Source organism: Schistocerca nitens, chromosome 7, assembly GCF_023898315.1.
Source record: "Schistocerca nitens isolate TAMUIC-IGC-003100 chromosome 7, iqSchNite1.1, whole genome shotgun sequence".
Lineage (NCBI taxonomy): Eukaryota > Metazoa > Arthropoda > Insecta > Orthoptera > Acrididae > Schistocerca > Schistocerca nitens.
Genome location: NC_064620.1, coordinates 401088646 through 401106893, shown reverse-complemented (window position 1 = coordinate 401106893; position 18248 = coordinate 401088646).

Genomic DNA, 18248 nt, shown 5'->3' with positions numbered 1-18248 from the left:
CACATTATGTCAACTTGAGATATCCGAGACGGCTGATTATCGCTGATCTACACCATAAATCTGTACGATTTGAAATAACTAATTCCTATTCACTTTGATGTGAAATAAGCGAATATGATTTTTAAAATGTTTTTAGCTATCATTTTTATAAAACACGGGAGTCGGTTTTTTGACAGAAGGAAATTTTGCAACATAGATAATTTTGTTATTATTAGAAATAAAGGCTATCAACACTGAACATGCCATATTTTGTTCCTAGAAAAGTCGTCGCGTTTACATAAATGCTCTTTGTTAGTGTTTAGAGAACCTGTCTGCTGCAAAATTGTTACGGCGTCCTTGGCCACTTGTTGACAAATTGCCTGTTGGCTTCTGTCTCGGGTTCTGTAGCCAACGTTTGTTTAAAAAGTCATCAAACAAGCGTCGGTCGAAGAAACCAGACAGAAGCCAACAGGCAATTTATCAACGTATCTGCTCTTCTTCCTCAGTGAATTTCTGTGTTTGGAGTTAATGTTTTGCAGGAAAATAAGAAACCAAGCGCTGACTTTTATTTATCCTTTTGGGCGCGAAAGATATATTCATAATTTAAAATATTTTCTTAAGCAAATCTATTTTGTTTACAATTCAGATAAATTCAGCTTTAACATGCTACGTAAATATATTTATAGTGAGAACAGCTTTTGCTGTGTGTGCGGTGAAATGACTTTTGCTTCTCAGAAACGTGAACGGATTTCATTAATAAAGACAGCATATTACGAATATTTCGACTGTAAAAATAACTAGAACCAAATACTTGCTGTAAATCATGTGCAGCAAACAATCGTTGTTGTTTATTCTAAAGAGTAGTGTCTGTGCCATTCTCAGTTCCTATGTCATGCCAAGAACCTTCAAACATTTCAATGACTGCTGTTTGTATATGGTGCCTCCTATTAACTATGAAATGACGAGACACAAAAAGTGGACCGCCACGTAGCCAAATTTGACATTAGCTATACGACCAGTACCACATGGAAAACTTTTTTTTTTATTTGTGTATTTCCATACGGATAACACAATTACGCTGACCTGAAAATCACCTACTTAGCTCGAAAGTAGTCATATAAAATAAAACAAAAATGTGCAACTGGGACAGCCAAGTAAATACAACATGAAACACATCGATTTCCAATCAGAGTGTTCTCTGAGACAAGGTGTCCTTATGCGACAGGGTGATCACTCACGGTGAGAATACACTGCAAAGCAAGAAGCAGGTTGTGAGCGAGCGACCAGGAAGGCCCGACGGAGGGCAGTGCATAGAGCCGCAGTGAGATATTAGCGCGAGCAGGGAGCCGGCACGCACAACCAACGTAACAATGTGAGCAGGAGCAGCGAAAGCGGCCAAGTTTTAATTACGCGCGTGCGAGGCTACCTGCAGGAGAGTAATGAGATCCTGCCGGGCAGGGTGGGCCATATACACAGGCGGACTACACAGCTCCGGGTCAGGAAGTGCCGGGCGGCAGCGTGTAGGACCCGCTATTACACAACGGCGGTAGGTGGGTTCACTGCTCTGCACCCACAGTAACGAAGAGTGGTGCACACCACCATATGATACCTCATCTGAAAGCTCAGATTAAGTTTACACGAGCCAACCCACTCTCTGCACGTACTAAAGAAATGACAAAATGAATATGAGGCGGTGTTTAACTTACAAGACAAAGATTTCGAGATGTCGAACGATCAGTTTCCAGTGAGGCCGTTCACGTGAGTCTTCCAATATTTTTGTTGCAAAGGGCTCCACTGCCACAATAAATATTCCGAAAGACAATAATGTGTTTCAACGGCTGTTGTTACATGGAATGAAATAGAACTGAAAGTCATATTCTTCATTACTGTACAGTTTCAGCTGTGTAGTCATTGACAACTGTCTGCTGTAAATCAAACGGAAACTCACTAATGAACCAAATCAGTGTGACTGCTGTCCAACATAAGACGATTGGACCTTGCGACAAGTGCATATATCCTCTGATCAAGGGGTCAACCACAGTCCACATGCGTAATGAAGAGTGAATGTGAGAATGTCTGTCACCTTGACTTTGAAATGTCAGATAAATCACGAAAAAAAGAAGGAAACCTCTGACACACATCCTAAGACAAAATTCAGCAGACAATATGTCCTAAAGACGCCTACAGGACAACAACATAACGTAGGTTATCTGTTAATTTTCTGGTCATAACTGTGGTTCTTTGATTCCTTTGGGATGTGGTGGAGTGAAACTTCGACATATGAAATGAAAGGGTACAGTACTGCCCGACGTTGAAGATAGGTACAACATTCTTCGTAATTCTTGTCAGGACAACATGGTTTTTGTAATAATAACTCAATTTCACTTAATACACCGAAGCCAGATACAAATGTAGGAAACAAGGAAAATTTGTTTATTTAATTGGTCACTTGTGCACTCCCACAAAATAAATCCCTACATCCAATTTGGTGAGATCTGTGAAATGAATGAACGTATGGTCATCTGCTAACCGCAGATAGTGAATGTGCAATATATGATCATCTTTGATACGGTCCTTTGGTCACCTTTCCTGGCACCAAAGAGATGAAATTTACCTAGCTTCGAGCGCCTGAAATGTGTCTGGCGTCCGCAGCTCGTGGTCGTGCGGTAGCGTTCTCGCTTCCCGCGGCCGGGTTTCCGGGTTCGATTCCCGGCGGGGTCAGGGATTTTCTCTGCCTCGTGATGACTGAGTGTTGTGTGATGTCCTTAGGTTAGTTACGTTTAAGTAGTTCTAAGTTCTAGGGGACTGATGACCATAGCTGTTAAGTCCCATAGTGCTCAGAGCCATTTGTGGCTGGCCAATACGGTAGCATGGTGCTCCCCCACCTAGGCTGAGATGCGGGATGACCTGAAGAACGGCCATGTTACAGCACTCTGGCTCTGGATCTTGCGTTGGTAAGACCTGTCGTTGGTGTGCTCCATAAACATAAAAGAGTGGAGAGAATGGTATGCACGTGAAATACTTAAGACTAGTTTGGAATAATTATTTCTCTATTTCAAGAACTTTTGGGGGGAGAATTAAATGACAGGCAGGTAATATTAAGGGGATCGTAGGAATCTTCGGAAGTGACCAACGGTCACAACGAAACCACGTGTAGCAATAAGTTGAAATACTTGCGAGTGCTAGTACTAAGTTGAAATACTTCTGAGTTCTTAAGTTAAGCTGAATTACAGGCGTGTGTACTATAAGTTGGAAATATTTAAGAAATGGCGTGTGCAGGACTTGAAATTAGAGACGAGCACTTCCAAGTGGTGAGTACTGTGTGAGTCTCAATCTGTGTATGAGACAAAGGATAAAGAGAAGTAGTCGTCCAAGGTATCAGCTGAGGACTCGCGTGTGTGACGAATATGATCTTAATATTACTTTGCGTGTTATGTTTTCGTGTGACGCTTGATTCAAACTCTAATAGTCTGAGAGAGAAGCAAGGTGAGTCAGCCGTCTATGCAGCAACGCCACTTGGTTTGCATATATCCTCCAGAGTTCGTAGTAGGAAAGAAAAGTTACGAAGTGGGGCAGTGTCGTGTGAAACTGGGATGAATACTGATTGAAGTGGGGAAGCTGAAAGTGAAGTGATTCTAACATTGTGACTATTCTTTGTGATTGTATTGTATGTTTGCCAGTGTGATGTATTTCACGTAATTTAATTATGTGTGGTTTGCATGGGAGAGTAGCAAGATAGGTACAGAGGCAGTGGGTTATGCATGTTCCTTTTTGTACCGCTCGGTCTGGAGGAAATTTTCGTGATGATGGGTGTGAGAGTGCCAGCCGGAGTGACCGAGCGGTTCTAGGCGCTTCAGTCTGGAACCGCGCGACCGCTACGGTCGCAGGTTCGAATCCTGTCTCGGGCGTGGATGTGTGTGATGTCCTTAGGTTAGTTAGGGTTAAGTAGTTCTAAGTTCTAGGGGACTGATGTCCACAGACGTTAAGTCCTATAGTGCTCAGAGCCATTTGGTGTGAGAGTCGAACTGTGAGATATAGCAAAAGATCCACCATCCTATCCAGAAAGTGCACTGAAGCGTTCGATCATTACGAGACCATAAGATAGAGAGTCACCAATGTAAAGCCATACCCACTGGATGGAGTTTCTCATGTGTAGTTGTTGTATAAAATGTAATGGTGTGTTTAGGTTATCTTTGAATCATAATAGAATTTATTGGAATAAAAAAGATAGTGGAAAGAAAAAGATTGGTGGCCTTCTTCTAGGAATAGTCTGTAGTCATGATATCCAGAATTTATAATGTGTGCGCCATTCATATTCAGTGCGATGGCGATGTGTTGATCAAAGCCGTTGGGTAAGAAAGAAAATGTGGTATTGCCAGTGCGTAGTGAACAATCAGAGTTGTGTAAATTACTAATAGTCAGATGAGCGTTATCCGTTTCCGTTGCGTAATATTCAATCAGGAGAATAATGTATTGCTTAATTGTGAGTATTAGAGCTCATAATCAGTCATCGATGTTACTCGATAAATAAGAATAAATCCACTCGCTTGGCAGACCACTCATCTTGCAGGCCTGACTGTTTGATGCCACAGTATGAGCAAGGCATGTGGGTGCCTCTCATAATTTCGACCCTGCCAGGATAGGTGCTGTTAGGGTTTTCTGTTAAGATTTTTTTTATGGGATTTGTCAAGATTCTTTTACGTATATTGTCATAGCACTAAGAAGTAAAATTTTTTGTTTGCTATTTCTTTCTGGATTGGTGAGGATCTTTTATTTTTTTATGTAATTGATTGCTACGTCGCCCAAGGCTGGAAGATCGTTCTATAAATTTTTTTGCGTAATGTCCGTAGTAACTAGGTCGCAGTCGAAAAGTGTAGTCACCATGGAGAAGAGTGATTCTGGGGCGAACGTAGCAGGCGGCGTAGTGGAGCAAGAAGTAGGGGTGGACTCTGGGTTAATGAGCGAGGACGGTAAACACTCAGAAGGGGCTGAATTGGTCAGCGGACCGCAGCTAGGTGATCCGTTAGGCGGCGGGCTGTGTCCACAATCAGGGGCTTTTCCCGACGACGCGGGCGAGCCGGGACTAGGTCAGGTATGCAGTGAAAGTGTAGCTTTCCTTAGCGAAACTACGGTTTCTCAGACGAAAGAGGTGAGCGCACCGAGAGTAGCAAATGACAATGTGCTATTGCAGTTTTTACAGAGGATGGATAGAGATAATAAAGAGCCAGATAGGGAGAATACGGAAAGATTGGAATCGAATAAGAAATGATTGGAAGCGATAGATAAAGATAATAAGGAAAGATTAGAAGCAATGGATAAAGATAGTAAGGAAAGATTGGAGGCAATGGATAAGGGAAATAAAGAGGCAATGAGGAAGCTACACTCAGTTATCGATGAGTGTCTGTCCGCAGTTAATAATCGGTTAGATGAGGGGGAGAAGAATCTCGGTGCGCTGAAGCAAGAATGTGACACTGTGAAAGAAAAAGCCAAAAATTTGGAGGTACGAATAATTGCAACAGAGAGTGATATTACAGAACGTAGGGACGTGTTGCTGGATGAGTGCATCAAAGAGGTAGTGGAGGACTTACTTGGAGATAAACAAGGGGCGTTAGACAGCGTGGAAGCTCAAGTCACCCGGCAAGAAGTGGCGCTAAATAGACACAGGGATGAAGTTGTGGAGGTAGTGGTCAGAATGAATAAGATTAGTGCAGATGTAGAAAAGATCAGTATATGAGGCAAGACAGGCTCTGACAGTACGCAGCGAGAGATTTATGCCGACCAGGAGGAGATACAATCACTATTACAGTTTAAAGAGTCATAATTAGAAATAAATAGGAAACACAGAGAAGAACTAACACAGTTGCAATTAGCGTGCAGTAGCGAATGTGACACACCACCAGGTAGATTGCAGAGGGAAAGTGAGATAAATTCAAGAAAAGAAAATAGGCAGAAAGAGGAAGACGAACTCAGTTAGAAGAACGGTTGTGTTGGATAAAACAGGTGATAAACCCAACTGGGTATAGTCGAAAGTCGGAAAACATAAATGCGGAATTAGAATGTAGGGGGCACTTCTTGTCGGTTCAAACGTACACTTGTTTTCCGGATCCTGATAACTACCAACATCCATGCCTGTGGCTGTCTCAATTTCAAGATTCATTACCTTCATCGTGGGGACCGCTCCTCAAAATGAAGTTGGTGTGTAACCATTTGAGGGACGAGGCTAGAGCGATAATGCAGGAACTTATTAAAGACTGTAGTAGCTACAAGAAATTTTGTGACAAGTTTTTAAAGGAATTCTGGTCGAAAAGTATGCAGGACCAGGTTAAGAAAAGCATATTGATGATGCCAAATTGTAACGAAGGTAGTATAAGAGATCCAGTGGCGTGCTATAAGGAAATGCTAAGATGAAATAGGTATTTGGATGTGCCATACGAACCTGGGGAGCTCGTTTGGATCTGTATAATGAAGTTGCCAGTGAAATTGCGCAGAGATATAGGTCAACAAGCTGATCTGGTATACGCACCTAAGTTATGGGCATCACGGGGCAACCGAGCGAGGTGGCGCAGTGGTTAGCACACTGGACTCGCATTCGGGAGGACGACGGTTCAATCCCGTCTCCAGCCATCCTGATTTAGGTTTTCCGTGGTTTCCCTAAATCGTTTCAGGCAAATGCCGGGATGGTTCCTTTGAAAGGGCACAGCCGATTTCCTTCCCAATCCTTCCCTAACCCGAGCTTGCGCTCCGTCTCTAATGACCTCATTGTCGACGGGACGTTAAACACTAACCACCACCACACCCACCACATCACGGGGCAAGAAAATGCTGTAAGAAATTAACGGAATCAGTTTATTTCATTAGTATGGAGAGGAGGATCAAGAACGTGCTTGGTAGTTGCAAATTGTGCCACAAGGCAAAATCGTTAACTATCTCATGCAAAGCACCGCTTTTTCCGATAGTTCCCGGTAGACTGAGGGAATTCGGAGCAACAGATTTGTTTGGCCCGCCACCTAAGTCAGTGCAGGGATATAGATATGTTTTGGTAGCAGTGGAATTGGTGTCAAAGTATGTGGCTGTTACCGCATTGAAACGTGCGACAGGAAGGACAGTAGCAGCAGCGATCGTTAAAAACCTTTAGATAACAATTCTATAGGAAACATCACGAAACATCCATTCGTCACTTAAGCACATCCGTTTATGTTAGCACTGAAACATTATGTGTTTACAGTATACCGGACCACCAATGTTGTTAGAGTGAGAGGTGGCATGAGCCCCCTCTCATATTTCTATCTTACGATTCTCCTCTCTAATTGCATGCGGTGGAAAGTTGCTATTCCTTCACACGCGGACTTCCCACGCAGCGTCTCTCGTCACCCAGGTGGTCCGGTGACAGGCGGGCTCTACTGATCTCGAGAGGGTTAAGCCGACGGGTGTGAGGCAGTCGAGTGAATGCTTTCCAGACGCCGACATTGTCAAGACACACGCCCGCCGGGGCCTGAAGTAGCGGCTGGGCTAGAGGTTCCGTTACTTCGCAGAAACTTAGCGAAAACACTTTCTGGCGGGCTACCAGCGAGGCGTGGGAATGACTTGTGTACCCAGGCAGTTGTGGCGGGAAAATTCCCGCGCTTTCTGCAAAATAGTAACTGTGATTGGCTTGCTCAGGGCATAGCTCCGTGACGTAGCAAAATCAGCGCAGAAATTGGCGCCAAGAATCTCCATTGTTGGAATGGTAGTGCTCCGGCAATAGAGTGGAATTTTCCGCCGGTTTTAGAGTTACTGATTGGAACGTTTAACCACGGCCACTGTCATGGGGGCGGGAATGTTCTGTGTTCGGCCTGTATGGGTGCTCAGGGGTAGTCGGCTCTCGCCTTTCGGTCGAGGACGTCGAAGCAACCAGCCATCGCCTCTGGTACGCCAGATCGTGTTCTGGCAGTTAAGAAGACAGTTTGGTAATGTATGTCCGCAGCACCGGCAGATAGGGATTTTCCTAGGTGATAATCAGAGCTCAGCAGAGCGCGCCTGTTTGTCTTTTTCTAACTTTGTTCTGTCTTGAGTAGCAGCAATTAATGTTGGGTTAGCTGTGTGTCTCTCTTAAGATTTGAGTGGCAAGGAATTCGTCTTAAACCTCATAATCTAGTTTAGGGACAACTTCACCTTCACAGTGTTTGTATGAGTCTCCAATTTGAGCCAATTTGATGTATTATAAATGTTTCATGTGTTTTTTTTTATTATTTTGTGTTTAGTCTTAATAAATCATATTGTTATTTTGGACAGAACTTTCATTCTGTTAATCGGCAGAGCAACCCATCATTTCTCACTATGTTAATGAAACCTTCGTTTATTTAACTTATTTATCAAATTAAATTATTGCAGGTGCCAAACTCTCTTCTACTCCACTGGCAGGGTTGATTAGAGTCAGTTCGCGTGTTTTTTTTAATCCATGTGCAACAGCAAAAGTCGGAGTTAGAATAGGGGGGGCTTAGAGCATCATTTACATATGTAGATAGAAGAATTTAGTGTTAAATACACTGCTTGCCCCGGCACCTCGCATAAAATGGCGACCCTTAGCCTCGGACCTTTCCTGTGAATCGCTGATAAGCAAGTATTATTAGTTGTAGGGACATTCAGAATTTTTTTTGCTTAATTTTTTTTATTGATTAACACCCAAGTTTTTTTTCTGGTAGTTCCGCGTTTAGTTTTAAGAAGCGGCGCATGATTACTGTTTTTGTTTTCAGTGTATATATTCTTTTGTTCATTGTTTTTGTGTTCCTTTGATGGTGTGTCCGTATCACATCACACTTTGTCGGGTTTGTGTGCGGTTGCTGTACCACAACAAATCGTGCGTATAATTACAGCGTTGGAGAGACGTTGTTGAAATTTTATGTCTATGTGTAAAAATATATGGAGTAGGTTAATTTTATTGTGCATTTTAGATAAATTTGTTTTTCATGAATGATAACGAGAAGTAAGGCACGACTTTTATCGAGCGAAGCTAAAACAAAAGAGGATAGCATAATGGATAAGGGGCAGTTTACTGACGGGAATAGGTTCGGAGATGAGATGGGCACATTTGTAGCAGGACAGGACGCCAGGGTCATTGATGAGGAAGGTGATTTGGACGCGATCTCTGAGCAGCGTTGCGGCCGTGATTATGATAGTGAAGTAGAGGATGGAACAGAGACAGGCACACAGGTCGAGACGGTAGCAGAAGTTTATAATCAAACGAACGAGACCAGACAGAGGCTAGCTTGGTCACGTCAGAGCTCTAGCGCCCAGGTGTCCAGAGTTGCATCTCCCACGTTTGAAGAGGATCAAAAAGATGACGTAAACCCAATACTGAGCTTCCTACGATCAATGAAAGAAGAAGCTGACGAACAGCGTAAGAGGGAGAAGGAAGAAGAGGAAAAACAACGTAAGAAGGAGAAGGAAGAAGCTGACGAACAGCGTAAGAAGGACACTGAGGCAATAATTTCGCATATAGGGGAAATTCGTGGGGAATTACTAACAATAAAGAAAGAATGTGGAGAAGTAAAACAAATGTCAATGGCTACACAAAAAGTAGCAGGCCTGGCCAAAACGGCAGCAATAGGGGCAATGAAAGTCGCGGAAGCAACTTCTAAACTCGCAGGGCGCTTGCGACGTACAACACAATCCCACTCAAAGTCCCTAGCATTCTTAAAAACTGAAGATAATATCGCGGTTGCGAACACCACGAAACGTATGGAAGAAGTAGAGAGTCGGATAGCAAAACTAGAGCAAAACGGGCACACGAGCACTGCGCGTTCGGATACCAATTATGGAATACACAGAATTGTGTCTCCGAGGAAAAGCCCGCCGTGCTCTAGCCCAATGACCGAGTGCGGAACTAACAATGTACACGCAGAAACAGCGAGTAATAGCTCCAATAACTATAGCCCACTTAGGAGAGTGAATTCTGAGTGCCACTTCCACTGTGATACAGAGGTAGCACATCACAGTTATAAGCAAGATAGAACAGGACACTCAGCAGACGTGCAAGTATCGGAAACGAGTGACAACACCAGTGCGAGGATCAGACAGGATTTTGATCACAATCACTTCCTGTCGATATTAAAATTCCAGAAGTTCAAAGAAAATGGAGGGTCGATGCATCCGAAGAGCTGGGTGATGCAGTTTACAAATTCATTACCGGCATCATGGCCAACCCAGGCAAAATTAGAATTCATGTGTGGACACATCGAAGGCCAAGCCGCGGAAAAGATGCGGGGTGTGGCAGTGACGTGTCGGACTTATCAGGAATTTGTTGGTGCATTCCTGCGGACCTACTGGTCAAAGGAAACGCAAGACAGGATTAAAGAGGAAATAATATTTTGTCCTGAACTGGAAGTGTCCGGGCATGGGAGCGCAACCAAATTTCTTGATGATTTACTCAAGAAGAATCAATTTTTAGATAGTCCATATAGCAACGGAGAAATCATTAAATTTAGCTTTTCAAAATTGCCAGTTAGGTACCAACAGACACTTGTCGGCAAGTGTGGATCTGACATAGAAGCATTCAAGAGTCTATTGCGCGAACTCGAAGTAGTCTAAAGATAAACAAGACGCAAAGGACAGGAAGAAGGGGCAAAGTAACAAATACCACGGGCCAGTAAGGGAAGACGACAACAGATCGCATAATCGCACTGGTCAGTTAGGAAACCAGGGTTACGGAAGTCAAGGTTACGCTATTCAAGGTTATGGAAACCAAAGACACGGAAACCAGAACGTCAGGGAGCAGGGTCAATCTAGACAAGGAATCTGGGATAGGAGGAATAACGAACAGCAAAGCGACCGTAATTGGAGAGAGCGAAACCAAGGACAACAGTGGAACCAGGAGATTGAAACTAGACCCGCAAATCCTAATGCACGTCAGAGGAGGGGGAGCTTAACAAGGGATTGACGCCAGACTAGTGCGAACACAAGCCGCCGGAATTTCGCACGTAATCTCGGACCTGGCCAACTACGGATGATACATTACGAAGATTTATCAGAAATCCTGCTCGAGGAACATAAAGCAACTCCTCGACAAGATCGGCAGCCTCTTATCACAGTAGCAATAGCTGAAAAGAGTATGAATGCGATAATAGATAGTGGAAGCTACATAACAGCAATATCTGAGGCATCATACAAGAGGTGCTCTCAGGAGATGGACTGGCCTGTTCTATCGGTTAAGAAAACCAAAATAAAAGGGGCATTAGCGGGTAAATGTACGGAGGTCACCCAACAAACAAGACTGGAATTCTCCTGCCAAGGACACAAAACAGAGTCTAACTTCTGGATCGTGCCAAATCTGGCGATCGACATGATAATAGGAACGGACTTCCTAAATGAACATGAAGCGATAGTTGATCTAGGACGAGGTGAAGTGGTTTTGAGGAAAGGGAATCCCGTCCACATTAAGTTCGACGACCAGCTGATCCCAGCTCAACTACCGTCTAACTGTGTACGGATAAACTATGCGTGTCTGAAAGACAGAAAGGAAGAACAGGTCGACGTTGCGGGTAGGGGAGAGGACACGGATGAGAATGAAGTCGGAATAATGGGAGAAATAAAGGAAAAAATAGGAGAAAAGTGGAAGCAATAAAGAATATAAGGTACGACCACCGCAAAGAACTTCATAAATTACTAGTAGAACATACGGAGGTCTTCCTTCCCAAGACAGGATCAATAAAGAACTTCCAATATGAATTTCGTGTACGTCCGCACAACCAGTTTCGTGTGCCACCCTATCCAATCCCCTTGGCATATCGACAGAAAGTAGCAGCTGAAATTACACGAATGCTGAGTGAAGGAATAATAGAACCTACGGCTTCAGCCTATAATAACCCGTTAAGAGTAGTAGAGAAGACAGATGGTAGTATTCGTTTAGTCTTGGACTCGCGACAAATTAATACCATAATAAAACCCTAAACAGACAGACCGGAACGATTAGAGGAACTCTTACAAAACTTCCATGGAATATCAATCTTCTCATCAGTTGATCTAAAATCGAGTTTCTGGCAGATCGAGCTCCATCCAAATTGCAGACAGTTCACAGCTTTTTTAGCATTTGGAAGATGTTACCGCTTTCGTCGTCTCCCATTTGGTTTGAACATTTCGTCTGCCGCATTCATTCGGGGGCTGGACGGCATACTAAGCGATAATTTGAAACGTCATGTCACCAGCTATGTGGACGATTTGCTGATTGCGGAGAAATCTTGGGGAGAGCACAATGCGGTCCTCGGTGAACTCCTTGCGACATTCAAGGAATACGGAGTGACTATCAATATCGAGAAATCGAATTTTGGGACGTCCGATGTCAAATTTCTAGGACATATGATCACGGGTGAGGGCATTGCGCCCAATCCCGAAAAGATCGAAGCGATTGAAAAGTTTCCCATTCCTACGACAAAGAAGCAGTTAAGGGGGTTCTTGGGGATCATAAATTTTTACAACCGCTTTATACATGTCAAAACACTGAGCAGTCCTAGGTTGCATCAACTTACAGGAAAGAAGATTCCTTGGGAATGGGATGAGGCGGCTGAATCCGAATGGAAAGCATTAAAATTCGCATTATTACAAGCACCCATCCTATCACACCATAATTTAGCAGAAGAGCTTTGCATAGTAACGGACAGTTCATACTCAGGTCTGGGTGTCATGGTGTTCCAAGACTATGTACATGAAGGAAACAGGGTGTGGAAGACAATTGCGTTTGGTAGCAGAGTACTAGCCAAGAGTGAGAGGAATTACTCAGTAACCGAGTTAGAGGCGCTGGCTATTGTATGGGCGTTTGAAAAATTCAGATACCTTCTGTTTGGTCGCAAGACGAGGGTCTACACAGACCACAAGGCACTCGAGTTCTTGATGACTGCAAAGCTTAATCACAGGCGGCTCATTAGGTGGGCATCATACCTGCAGCAGTACAACTTTTCGATAGAATATATCCCCGGCAGTCAGAACATTATTGCAGACGCCTTATCACGGTCACCGATCGGATTTGAGCACAACATGGAAGAAGATCTGGAGGAAAATCACTACTGCCTTTTCTATATGCAGAAAGTAGCCTTTGAAAATTTTATTACCTGTAGTATGCAGGACATCAAGAAGGAGCAAGACAAGGACCCTGCCCTAGTGTTATTGAAACAGAAATGGATAGACAGAAGACACGCCACCATCAGGCAGTTCTACCTCTTGCGGAAAGGCATAATTTTCCACCGAAATTATGCAAATGACACTGAATGGGGGGTATGCATCCCTGAACACCTAATAAACAAGGTTATATGGCATACTCACCTCAGCTATGGACACTTCGGACCACGCAAGTGCAATCTCAAGCTAAGGACCATGTGTTACTTTCGAAACATGGAGCGTCGAATTCGGAGGGTACTGTCGGTGTGTAAAGACTGCCAAAAGGCTAAGCACACCACTGTGAGCATGCAGGCACCATTATACCCAATTGTACCGACCAAATTAAGACAATTAGCAGCAACAGATTTGATGGGACCTTTGCCAAGAACAAGAAGAGGATATACTTACGTATTAGTGTTTGTTGAACTAACGTCCAAATACGTTACCTTTACGCCACTGAAGAGGGCGACAGGACGAACTGTATCACGAGCCCTAATCCGGGATTTCCTACCACAGGTTGGTCATGTGAGTAGAATTATTTCTGATAACGGGCCACAGTTTAAGTCAAAAACATGGAAGGAGACGTTGCGTCGAAGTAAAATTGATCCCATTTTTATATCTTCACACCATCCGAGCTCGAATGCTGCAGAACAGGTTATTAAGGAACTCGGAAACTTGTGCCGGTTGTACTGTAACAAACAGCACACGACGTGGGACGTTTTCCTTAAAGACTTCCAGGAGGTGATCAATGAGGCACCCCATGGGATAACAAAATTGGCACCCATTACAGTACTGAAAAACCGGATTCCTAAAGACTTGATAACCGAGGTCGTAAGCTTCCCACCAAGGGCGCGAACGCAGCACCAAGCCATAGTGGATTTAGCTCTCAAGATGATACGGGCTGCAGCAGAGGTCAGGAAGAGACGTGCCGACGGGGGAGCTCGTCTACGACACTTCCAAATTGGACAAAAGGTGCTCGTTAAGTCTTTCCGACTTTCGAACAAACAAAAAATTAAATGCCAAAAATTCTATTCTGTTTACAACGGCCCGTACCGTATAAGGAGAGCAGCTCACCACAATGCTTATGAATTGGAGACGCTGAAAGGAAAGAAGCCCATAGGACTCCACCACATCTCTCACATAAAGGAGTTCGTGGAATAGTAGTAGTGTAAGTGGTGTACATAGTAGAATGGGCAAATACATGAACCTTACTATGGTAGTAGTGTAAGTGGTGTACATAGTAGAATAGGCAAATATATGAACCTTTCTTCGTGGAACAATAATCGTTGCATTAATAGATTAAGATTGTTAAAGTATTAACACGCTGCGTTTTCTCGCATAAGAATTTACTGCTGTTAACTTTTTTTGTCTATGTTCGGGATCTCCTCTGTCGTTGCGATAAGAGGCACTACCTTTCCATGAGCAATGTTTTTGTCCTTTCCTATCTGGTGTCCATGTTAAGGGATAAAGATGAGTGACGAGATGTCGCACAAACGGGCGCATGCAAGAACGTGCTCTTAGAAGCGTTCTGAGAAGTCGTGATACGCTCCATAGCGGCCACAACCAGTTCGTGAGACGTTCATACCAATGCTTGCAGGCACGCGTCAGTGCACTGCAAGATTGTGGTATATTGCGTGATTTCGAGGATGAATATGGGCAGTATAGTTTTTTGCAGAGCTGCGCCAGCATCGTTGTCTTGCAAGTCGGGGTGAACCTGTGAGCGTTTGACTCCAATGGTGCCCTAGACGAGAGAAATGCGGGCATCAAGCCTACCATGCCAATGTGCTGGTTGGGGATTTAGCGTGCTGCTCGTGACTGTCACAGATGAATAACCAGGGACTTATACTTGGATATTCGTGACATACTGTGTAGCTGGCGTGTGTTGGGCGACTGAATCCTCAACAGGAACCAGTCCTGGCTTGGTCATATTACATTGCCTCTGGAAAGGTGTGCTTTGATCGCGAAAACCGCATCACATAGAGAAGGAAGTTGCAATATTGTCGTGTATAGCCATGGCTAACCCAGTCTCTGGAGTTTCAGTGAGGCGTAATGAAAACTCGGAGGTCATGTCGTACGGCGCGCACATCACTGTCGTCAATAGCGGCGAGCAGCGAGACATCTCAACGTAACAGGAATTATGTAAGAGTATCATATAAGGTAAACAAAAAGGTACGATATACTAGGATAAGTTAAACTGTAGGATTTAACAATAACTAGATTAATATTGTGAGGGAGGTTTTCTACCACAAGTGTTTGGCGCGCGCCTATTGGGATGTTATTTTTCAGGTCATCAAATCACAGACCCGAGATGGAGGGACGACCGGCGAGCGAACGTAGAATAGTTGCATGTTCTTTATAGCTCAGTAAAACTTCAGCCTGCATAATAACATAATTTATTCAGAAGACATAGAATGTTGATCGTTGGCATATGGTAGTTAATTCTTGAGCATGTCTACTGTCGATCTATATAAGTAATAGTAATATTGGTGCGGGACCGCACATTTAGCTGTTCATCCAGTGTAGCGTCACACACCATGTACAGTAGTGAGACCGGTCTCTACACAAATATCAAGATAAATTATTTCCATGTCTAAATTTGTTACCCCAAGATTTTTTTATAATGATATCATCATCATCATCATCATCATCATCATCATGATAATGATAGCCATAGATTAATAACTATAAAAGTAAAATAAGAGTGTCTGAAATGACAGACCATCAATGTGTCATTATGTAAATTTATTATAACATAGAAGGTCGTGGGGAAAAGTTAGGCATTAGATTTTTGTAAGAATTGTGCAGATGACTGGGATTGTGACAATGTAGAACAAGAGGTCATCGGCTACCTGCAAGAAGAGAGCTTCAGCGCGCCACCTGGCGTGAAGGGCGTGAGAGCATCCGGTCCTACAAGCTGACAGTCACCGGGCAGTATACTTGAGGGATCAGGCGGCAGACAGCCCTCGCCGGGACACAAGCGAAAGTGAGGCTGGCCGTTGACACTGACACGCGACCCACACGCGACAGCCTGCTAGCTCTCCGGACGCGGCAGCCGTTTGGAGGGATTCCCTGCGGCAAACCACGTTGTCGTGAGTACACGAAGAAGATCACATATCGTGTCAGAACCTGCGCCTCATGTGCCTCAGGACAGAAAGGGACGCTATATACTCACCTGTTTGGGTTTTTACAACTCACTAGCATTGGCCGATCTGCATACACAAAGCAGTATCGTGCCACACTAACAAATGTATGGTCTCATATCTAACTTCTCCTCTCTATTAGAGAGCAGTTTTAGCAATCGTCGCTCCTAGTTCGATCCTGTATGGATGACCTCACACACTTGTGGAGTCACTCCACGTGCCATCATCCCTCGTCGAACTGCAATATTGGGAAATGTAAAGTACTGTCCAGCGAGAGAAGAGACCTAGACTAGTGACGTATCAAAACAAGTGGACCTCAGAGAAAATTAATCGACGTGGGGAGAGCCTATCACTGTGTCTTCCTACCGTACTGCCGTGATCATATGCGTAGGTCTTGGTGCAATCTCAACAGAGTACTGCAGATGCTCCAGAACACCCTATTGCAGTTGCAACAACGTAGCAACAACACCCGACGTTTAGCCCTATGTGATGTCAGTACTGTGGAATTTGTGAAGTGCTTCGAATATTTCTAACAATGTGATTTAGTGCCTCATTCTCAGCACAGTCGTGAACTTTGTGCAATGTGCACGCACAACTTGATGCCCCATGAACCTAGTTTTTTTTTCTTAAATTTCTTTCTCAAGTGTTGTTTTTGTAATGTATGTTATACCTTGTATGTGTTTGTGTTTTACACTGTAATTCTTATTACAAATTACTGTATTGTTCTCCACACCATGTTTATTTTGTATTTTGTATTTATTGTTGTGTGTATGCAAACAGTGTGTCTAAAGTCCCCATAAACTGAAGCAGATACCACCACTGTCATTGTGAATGGACCATCAGTTCAAGGAACATTTTGTAAAGGTTATTCTTGCTGCAGGGAGACAGAATGAATCGGAGGTTGTAACTAGATTCTGAAAGCTCACAAAGAGATTGTTAACTTAAATAGTATCATGTGTGAGTGAGTTCAGGTTAGTTTCATGATTCAAATTGTTGTAAAATCTTGGGAATTTAATTGCGGAGCACTCCAACTCTAATTGTAAAGAATAAACTGCTCCATATTTGGCTCACATGCCCGGGCCATATTTAGAGCGTGAATGTCTGTGTGAATCGGTGTTTGGAAGGGGCTCCCTGGGTATGGATGTGTGATGTGAGTGTTAGTGTTCCATATTAAGAAGGTGAAGTTGGCTACATTAAAAATAATCCTCCCTCTATGAGCTGCATTTTTAGGTTGCAGTGATTCTTTTATAGAGTGCGACATGTGGAGTCAGTTTGTAAGATTGTTCTTGGGCGATTGACTCACCACCTTGCTCATAAGTGAGCCAACCGCTCACCAATTACAATCTAAAATGGCGTAGGGGCTATGAGAGGTGGCATGAGCCCCCTCTCATATTTCTTACGATTCTCCTCTCTAATTGCATGCGGTGGAAAGTTGCTATTCCTTCACACGCGGACTTCCCACGCAGCGTCTCTCGTCACCCAGGTGGTCCGGTGACAGGCGGGCTCAACTGATCTCGAAAGGGTTAAGCCGACGGGTGTGAGGTAGTCGAGTGAATGCTTTCCAGACGCCGACATTGTCAAGAGACACGCCCGCCGGGGCCTGAAGTAGCGGCTGGGCTAGAGGTTCCATTACTTCGCAGAAACTTAGCGAAAACACTTTCTGGCGGGCTACCAGCGAGGCGTGGGAATGACTTGTGTACCCAGGCAGTTGTGGCGGGAAAATTCCCGCGCTTTCTGCAAAATAGTAACTGTGATTGGCTTGCTCAGGGCATAGCTCCGTGACGTAGCAAAATCAGCGCAGAAATTGGCGCCAAGAATCTCCATTGTTGGAATGGTAGTGCTCCGGCAATGGAGTGGAATTTTCCGCCGGTTTTAGAGTTGCTGATTGGAACGTTTAACCACGGCCACTGTCGTGGGGGCGGGAATGTTCTGTGTTCGGCCCGTACGGGTGCTCAGGGGTAGTCAGCTCTCGCCTTTCGGTCGGGGACGTCGAAGCAACCAGCC